Raw genomic sequence first — 7,643 nt, 5'->3', positions numbered from 1 at the left:
GACCGCGTCACGCCGATGGGCGTGGCCGCGGTGGCAGCCTCAGGATCGCCTAACACCGATCCGTGTAAAGTCCTGGGGCTGGCCTTTGCAGGAGATGCGCGTGCACGCTGCGCGCATCTCCTGCTTGGTAGGCGGAGCTCCGCTCCTCCTTCAGTATCAGCTGCGAGGAGACTGTAAGACGGCGAAAACGCCATCTATTTAGTACGTACAGCGCTGCGATCTAAGGCAGCGCTATACATGGGAAAGCCGTGTCACTCAGCTGTCTCCTCCAGAGGCTGGAGAGTAATCTGCTGTGATAGGCTAAAGCCTATCACAGCCGATCACGCTTATTGGGTGGCGGAGGGAGGGAGGGAGGGAGGAAGAGGAAATATATATATAAAAAAAAATTGTTAAAAATATTTTAAAAATAAAGTAGTATATATTTATAAAAAAAAAAAAAACACCTGGGGTGCGATCAGACCCCCTCCACCCCCAACAGAGAGCTCTGGTGGTGGTGAGAAAAGGGGGGGGATCACTTGTGTGCTGCCCTGCACTGAGACCTGAAAAATGCAGTGGCCATTTTTGTGAAAAATAGCCGGGTCTTTAGGGGGGTAAAGCCTGTAGTCCTGAAGAAGTTAAAGAGGAACTGTAACTAAGGATTGACCTTCATCCCAATCAGTAGCTGATACTCACTTTCCCAGGAGAAATAGCTACCTTTTCTCAAATAGATCATCAGGGACGTGACGTCTGTATGGCTGATATTGTGGTGAAACCCCTCCCACACTGTGATGTCATGACCTAGGTCCTGACAGTTTCCTGTCTGTGAGCCTTGTTGCATTGTGAGAAATAATGGCTGTTTCCAACTGCCAAGCAACTAGTATACCCTCTGTATATGTATATCTATATAAAAAAACAACCTTTTAGCCTATCACATGGTTAGTAGGTGTGGTTATAGATAATGGCAGTCGGGTCTGTCTGTTTCTTTCATGTATTCCAGTAGTAAAGATGATTATGTGCTAATCTCACTATACAATCACTTCTATTTGTTGGAAAAACTGGAAAATCAATCATTTTGGGTGAACTTTGAATGGCCATCTTTAGAGTAGGTGGGTTTTGGATGGTGTGGAAAAGAGTCAAAAAACCTCTGAGGATTTTATTGTTGTGTGGGTCCCTCTGGGAAACTTTCCCTGACTTCCTGTTCAGACAGGAAGCTGGAAAATATACATATCCATGCCCCTCTTTCCAATCCTCCCATCATGCTCACAAACTTGACCTGAAGTTTCGATGAAATCATGCGGGAGTTTCTCAATGTCTTCTAGACTGTGGAGGGCCACCACATCATCACACCTGCCCAATCTCTACTGGTGTCACTGTCTTGCACAACACTCATTCTCTAGCTTGCCTACTATTGGAAGGGTTGTGGGCTACAGCTATTTACCACCCGGTCCTATTTGGCTGAATGGTGGCAACACTACAAGGTTTGAAACAGAAAAAGGAGAGAGGAGAGAGCGGTTCTATGGTTCAGTTTACAAATTGCAAAAGAAATGCATGTATAATATTAAAAAAATGTGTAAGCTTATCTCACATGCCTAATGTTCTGCTCCAATGTACCACTTCTCGGACATCAACCATGGCCAACAGGGGACTTGGTAGCCCTGCTGGCCACAGTTATCGTCATCTTGCAAGGGTCATAAAACTAGTGTGGCCATCATGATTTTCACACCCATAACAAGTGTAGTCAGTACCGGATTTACATCACAGGAGCCTATAGGCACAGATGTCCTGGCACCCTAGACTTCACCCTCCATGAACTTAAAAAATCCTGTCGAACTGCACCGCTAGTGTGCTGGCTGGTACACCTTTCACTTCTCCCTTAGTTCCCTTGCTCATCATAGGTAGCTACAGGTGCCCCTTAGTATTAGGCAGCCAGAACTATCCTCAGTATTAAGTAGCTAGAGGTGCCCCCAAGTATTAGGTAGCTAGAGTTGCCCTCGACTGAAGGGAGATCTGGTCACTGGAAAGCCGAAACCGGGGTGAGTAACCTCTCATTTACACTCCACTTGTATCTCTGCATAGGTAAGGCAGAAGGCAAGCACCTGGGAGAGGGGAGTGAGCTGCCTTTCCATCATCAGGCGCCTGTAGGCACGTGCCTACAGTGCCTTATGGTAAATCCGGCCCTGAGTGTAGTTACGAAAACACATGACCTATAGTCTCCTGGGCAAGATTAGTAGTTGGAGGCCCCCAGAGCTCTCACCCCCCCCCCCCTGAAATCGCAAGGGCTGCTCCCCTATAGTTGCCTATAATTACCCTGAGGTAATAATTATCAGTGTGGTCGCATCCTATGAATGTTTTATTGCTAGGTCCTTCTGAATTATATGGAGGCAGCTTAAGGCGATCAACTTTGCTGTAGATCACACTTTTCGAGGCATTCTTTAGGCCTTATGGCCCAAAGACTACCAGCAGAACTGCTCCAGGAGTCAGCAAAGAAGCCAAAACCTGTTTTTAGGGCCACAGATATCTGTTCTTCACAGGGCAAGAAAACATTTGTGTCTGGAGTGAGACAGACCTGAGGCCCAATAAGAACTTCCTGTATCACCTGCATTAGTTAAGCTCTTCATAAACTCCCCTTGTAGGCTTTCACTGAAACTACTTACCTGCCACAAGCTGTCTCTGTAGATGTGTTAGATCCGAGAAGAAGCCAGAAGAGGTCTTCTGAAGAAGCTGTTGTCTCCGTGGACCAGGTGTGGTGGTTGTGCTAGGCAGCAGGGGTAATCGCCCCCTCTCTTTATGACTATTATGTTCTTCTTGAAGAGCAAGCTGTTTGTTCCTCTTACATCCTAAGACTCCCTCGATCTCACCGTTTTTTAGTTTAATCTCCAGTTCTTCTGTTTTGAATTGAGGAAGAGAAGCGGACAGCAACACCGACCTGCATACCACTGGAACTAGATCACCCAACCTCTCTGGTGGGGCGGCTGGTGATGGACATGGAGATAGAGGTACACTGTATACAAAACGGCCTGGACCTCGTAGCCTGAACATAGTCTCCATTCCAAGGCACTTTAGATCCAGGAATTTTCATTAAAGCATCCTTTACGGAGAAGTCATTTCTTATATAAGAAATAGCAGATAGGTGTCCTTGCAGCCGTACACTGAGGAGCCTTCAGGAAATGTTTACCAGGTCTTGGTTGCTCAGCTAGATGGGACTGTGCCTAGCATAGGCTGCATGAATAGTATCACAGCAACAGAACTTGAAAACCTCCTTTGTAACCTGTTTACAACTGTTGTGTCAAGCTGTCATTACTGCATAACACAATCACCCATGGAATTTTGCTGCACATTCCTCTAACACTGATCTACACTCCCAAGTCTGGCACTACTTCTACACAATACACTCATCAAATGTTTCACAGACCCTTCCACAGTGTGCATAGTGCATGCATGATTTGCAGGCGCCCTTATAATTTGTAGATACCATAGGGTTAATTAGCATCAGTGGTTAAAGGACCACTATCGCAAAAATTGAAAAATGTAAAATACATGAAAACACATAAATAAAAAAATCTATTTCTCCCAGAATAAAATGAGCCATAAATGACTTTTTTCCTATGTTGCTGCCACCTACATTAGGTGGCAGAAATCTGACAGAACCAACATGTGTTGGACTAGCCCATCTCCTCATGGGGAATTCTCAAGATTTTCTTTATTTTCAAAAGCACTTAAAGGGAACCTTAACTAAGAGGAAGATGGATGTTTCCTTTTAAACAATACCAGTTGCTTGGCAGTCCTGCTGGTCTCTTTAGCTGCAGTAATGGCTGAATCACACACCTGAAACAAGCATGCAGCTAATCCAGTCTGACTTCAGTCAGAGCACCTGATCTGCATGCTTGTTGAGGGGCTGTGGATAAAAGTATTAGAGACACAGGATCAGCAGGAGAGTCAGGCAATTGGTATTATTTTAAAAGGAAAAATCCATATCCTTCCCAGGTTAGATTCCCTTTAATGAATGGCTGTTTATCATTCCAACTGCCAGAATAGTGTGCAACGAGGCTGGGCAGCATCTTTGTATAAATGCTTTTAATGCTTTTAAGAGAGTGTCTTTATAAACAATAAAGGTCATGCTGAGAATTCGGGCTTTAGGGTTAGGTTTCATCTTAAAGCAGTAGGATCAGCCATACTATGCCAGGGAAAAAAACACATATATAAGTAGATAAATACTTGATCTACTTGCATAACACATGTATTATACTGTCCACGTTTTGATTTCAGTGAATGGTATATAGTAAATGACGAGAATTCTGTTAGTGGTGGGGGCCATGTCTTTTGCCCACAGTTAAGGCTAATTTGTGATGCCATTTCTGCTCTTTACTTTTTTTCTTGTCTCCTCCAATCGCTGAGTTGCCTCAGCCTTGCTTGTAAACACAAGTGAGTAGGGGATTAGGTTTCAGATAAGCAGCCAGGCAGGGAAATAAAGGAAAGAGGAGGAATACATTATAGATAAAAAGAACCCCCAGCATGCAATTCTTTGGCACGGACTACTAAAGGGCCAGTGCTCCTTAAGTATGTGATAACTCCAAATCATAACAGCAGAAAAAGTTTTGAAAGTTTTGAATGCAGGATTAGCATCTTTATCACTTAACCTCCCTGGCGGTTAATTCTTTTTGCCAAATTGGCAAAAATCCTTTTTTTTTTAATTTTTTTTATTTTGTTTCATGTAAAGCTACCAGAGTGGTAGCTACATGAAACACCACTAGAGGGCGCATGTGTCCCTCTAGTGCGATCGCCGCCGGCACTAATAGCAAACAGGGGAGCGCGTATATAACGCGTTCCCGTTTGGCTTCTCCTGTCGCCATGGCGACGATCGGGATGACGTCCTGACGTCAGGCGCACCCGATCCAGCCCATAGCGCTGCCCAGAACTCATTGGTCCGGGCAGCGCAGGGCTCTGGCGGGGGCCCTCTTTTGCCGCTGTTTGCGGCCGATCGCCGCAGAGCGGCGGTGATCAAGCTGTGCGCGCGGCTAGCAAAGTGCTGGCTGCGCACACAGCACTTTGAATGGGGCGAATCACCCCACCAGGGCCGGAGAAAACCTCCTGCGCGGCATAGCCCGAGCTCAGCTCGGGCTTACCGCCAGGGAGGTTAATACACTCAGACCAGTTGCTGTTGAAATTTGATTTTTATGGTGACAATACCGCTTTAATTAGTGGAAGTTAGGGCTAAGCATCAATAAAAGGGGTAGAGTAGCAATAGGTATAATTTTAAGATGAATGGTTAGGGTTAGGCATCAGGTAGTGAAGTGTTTAGGTTCACAAAGTGAGTGCAAGATGCAGCAAAGTGCATCTGGTTAGTGTCAGAAGTGTAAGAGGCAGAAAATTAAAGTTAGGCAACGTGGATGGTTTCACAAAGAAATGATGCATACTTGAAACCTTGTGACCAAATCATCAAGAATGTACTGCCAAAACGAATGTGAAACAGCCAATGGCCTCAATTCACTAAGCAATTTAGACTAGTCTACTGATGGTTTTTAGTGTACTGATGGTTTGGTGTAATGTTCTAGACCTGTTTTTAGACTTGGTCTAAAACATTCGGTAATTAGGTTGGTAAAGCAGGGGAAATGATCAAAAGATGCAATTCACAAAGCAAACAAGGAGTAACCACGCCCACTTTTTCTGACAGAGATTAGACCAGCTGATTTCTGTTGGTAAAGTAATTCTGTGAGGTATTTTAGACATGAGGATGGAACCTTTTGAATTAATTATGCAGGAGTTTAATTGTATGCAGAGGAGAGCTCATCAGAGAAGAAGGATGTCAGTCATAGCTACTCGTTTGTGAATTGCATCTTTTGATCATGTCTCCTGCTTTACCGACCTAATTACCAAATGTTTTAGACCAGGTCTAAAACAGGTCTAAAACATGCGGTAATTATTAGTGAATTCCCTTTTGATGCAACTGATTTACACCAAACCATCAGTAGACTAGAAACCATCAGTAGACTAGTCTAAACCTCTTAGTGAATTGAGGCCAATGTAGGCAAGGCTGGATTTATGCTTGTCATGTTTCATAGCCAACTTCCTTGTGGCCCCCCTTCTAGGTGAGTAGGCCCTCACATTCCACATGCAGAACTTCCTCCCCTATGTGAAAGATGCGTGGACACCAGCTCTCCCTCTTCCTGATCCCACAAGCAAATGACTGCAAACTTTCCATGGACTTGGACTGGGTTAGAATTAGTAGAGTGGTTCTATATAAGATCACCACCAAAAATCACTTTAGCTCATGCTATCCAACGGAACAGTTCACCACACCTATTGTCCTATTGGTTATTTTGAACGAGGGATCCCCTGTCCTGTCACTACTGACATTATTTGTCATTTTGGATGACACAAACTGCATGGTACATGCGTGTATTAAAGAGTATAATGAAGGAACACCACAATTTTTTGGGAAGACCACAGAGGCCCAGGTCTTGGGCGGCTGCGGCCCAAGGGTGAAGCTTGACAAGAAAGAGGAAGCTGCAAATTGAAAATGAAGGCTGCAAATGTGGAGCAACATAGGAGAGCTATTCATGATAGCAAGGTGCTGCTGTACCTGGATAGCACACATAGAATTGAGAGGCTGCACATAGAATGGTAGGGGGGCTGCTGCACATGGGAGAGGAGCAGGAAGAAAGTTGGTCTAGGGGTGCTAAAAACATAAATCCAGCATTGAACAGAGTCTATTGAAACTTAACAGTTTTTACTATGCTATAGGGCCTAAAAAAAAGTCAGACCACTGACTCATGTTCCGGGGACATACATTATTCCTATCTGGTATTGATAGAGCAGTAAATCTTAAGAAGAATATTAAAGATGATTCATGTCTCTGACCTGGCACTAATAAGTATGGAGGTTCTTCAGTAGTATAGTGATGGATAGGGATGCTCATATCTATGGAGAAGCATGTGATCAGTTTGGTCAGATGATAGATATGCAAGTCTCTCATTTACTAGTCATGATCATGTGCTAAAGCAGGATGCTTCTGAATGAGTTCTCCTAGACATGACCATCACTGGTGATGGATGTTTAGCGTCAGATGTTCCATACTTGCACCTGATTTGGACTTTGTACAATAGAGGTTCCTTATGTGTTTCTAGAAATTACCTGTAGGGAGGAACTATGCATCCCCTTATAAAGAACAGTGCTCTGTTCCAACCTAGTCCATTTGTTGTTTCCAGACAACTTGTAACTCCTCTGCCACCTGGAAGTTCAGAAGAAGACCTCATGTGGTCAGATATGTGTTGGAAATTACAGGACCACACAGCAGATCCCTGTGGTTTTCAGTTACAACTTGGCTATTCCTATACAACACCCTCAATTCACCTAGGTTTGGGAAGAAAACTGGGAGCTACAACAAAAGAACTAAGATAAATGTACGAGGACTTACAAAAAACCCGCATCTGCTTAATATAAACAAACTGTGCTAGATGTTTCAACAACACTATCTCTAGCACAGGATGAAACAAAAGAAGCTGATGGTATCTCATCAACAAGAACTATGCGAGCAGGTTGACATCACACAGAAGGATGTTGTGGTTTAGCTGTGGCTCTTTGGGGCATAGTCATGTGATAGCTGCCCCTGATACCAAGCTAGGCTTGTGAAGTTCTCTTACGTGGTTAGAACACAGCGTCTGGGG

The sequence above is a fragment of the Hyperolius riggenbachi genome, chromosome 1 (genome assembly GCF_040937935.1).
Source record: "Hyperolius riggenbachi isolate aHypRig1 chromosome 1, aHypRig1.pri, whole genome shotgun sequence".
Classification (NCBI taxonomy): domain Eukaryota; kingdom Metazoa; phylum Chordata; class Amphibia; order Anura; family Hyperoliidae; genus Hyperolius; species Hyperolius riggenbachi.
Note: the sequence above shows the minus strand (reverse complement) of the source record.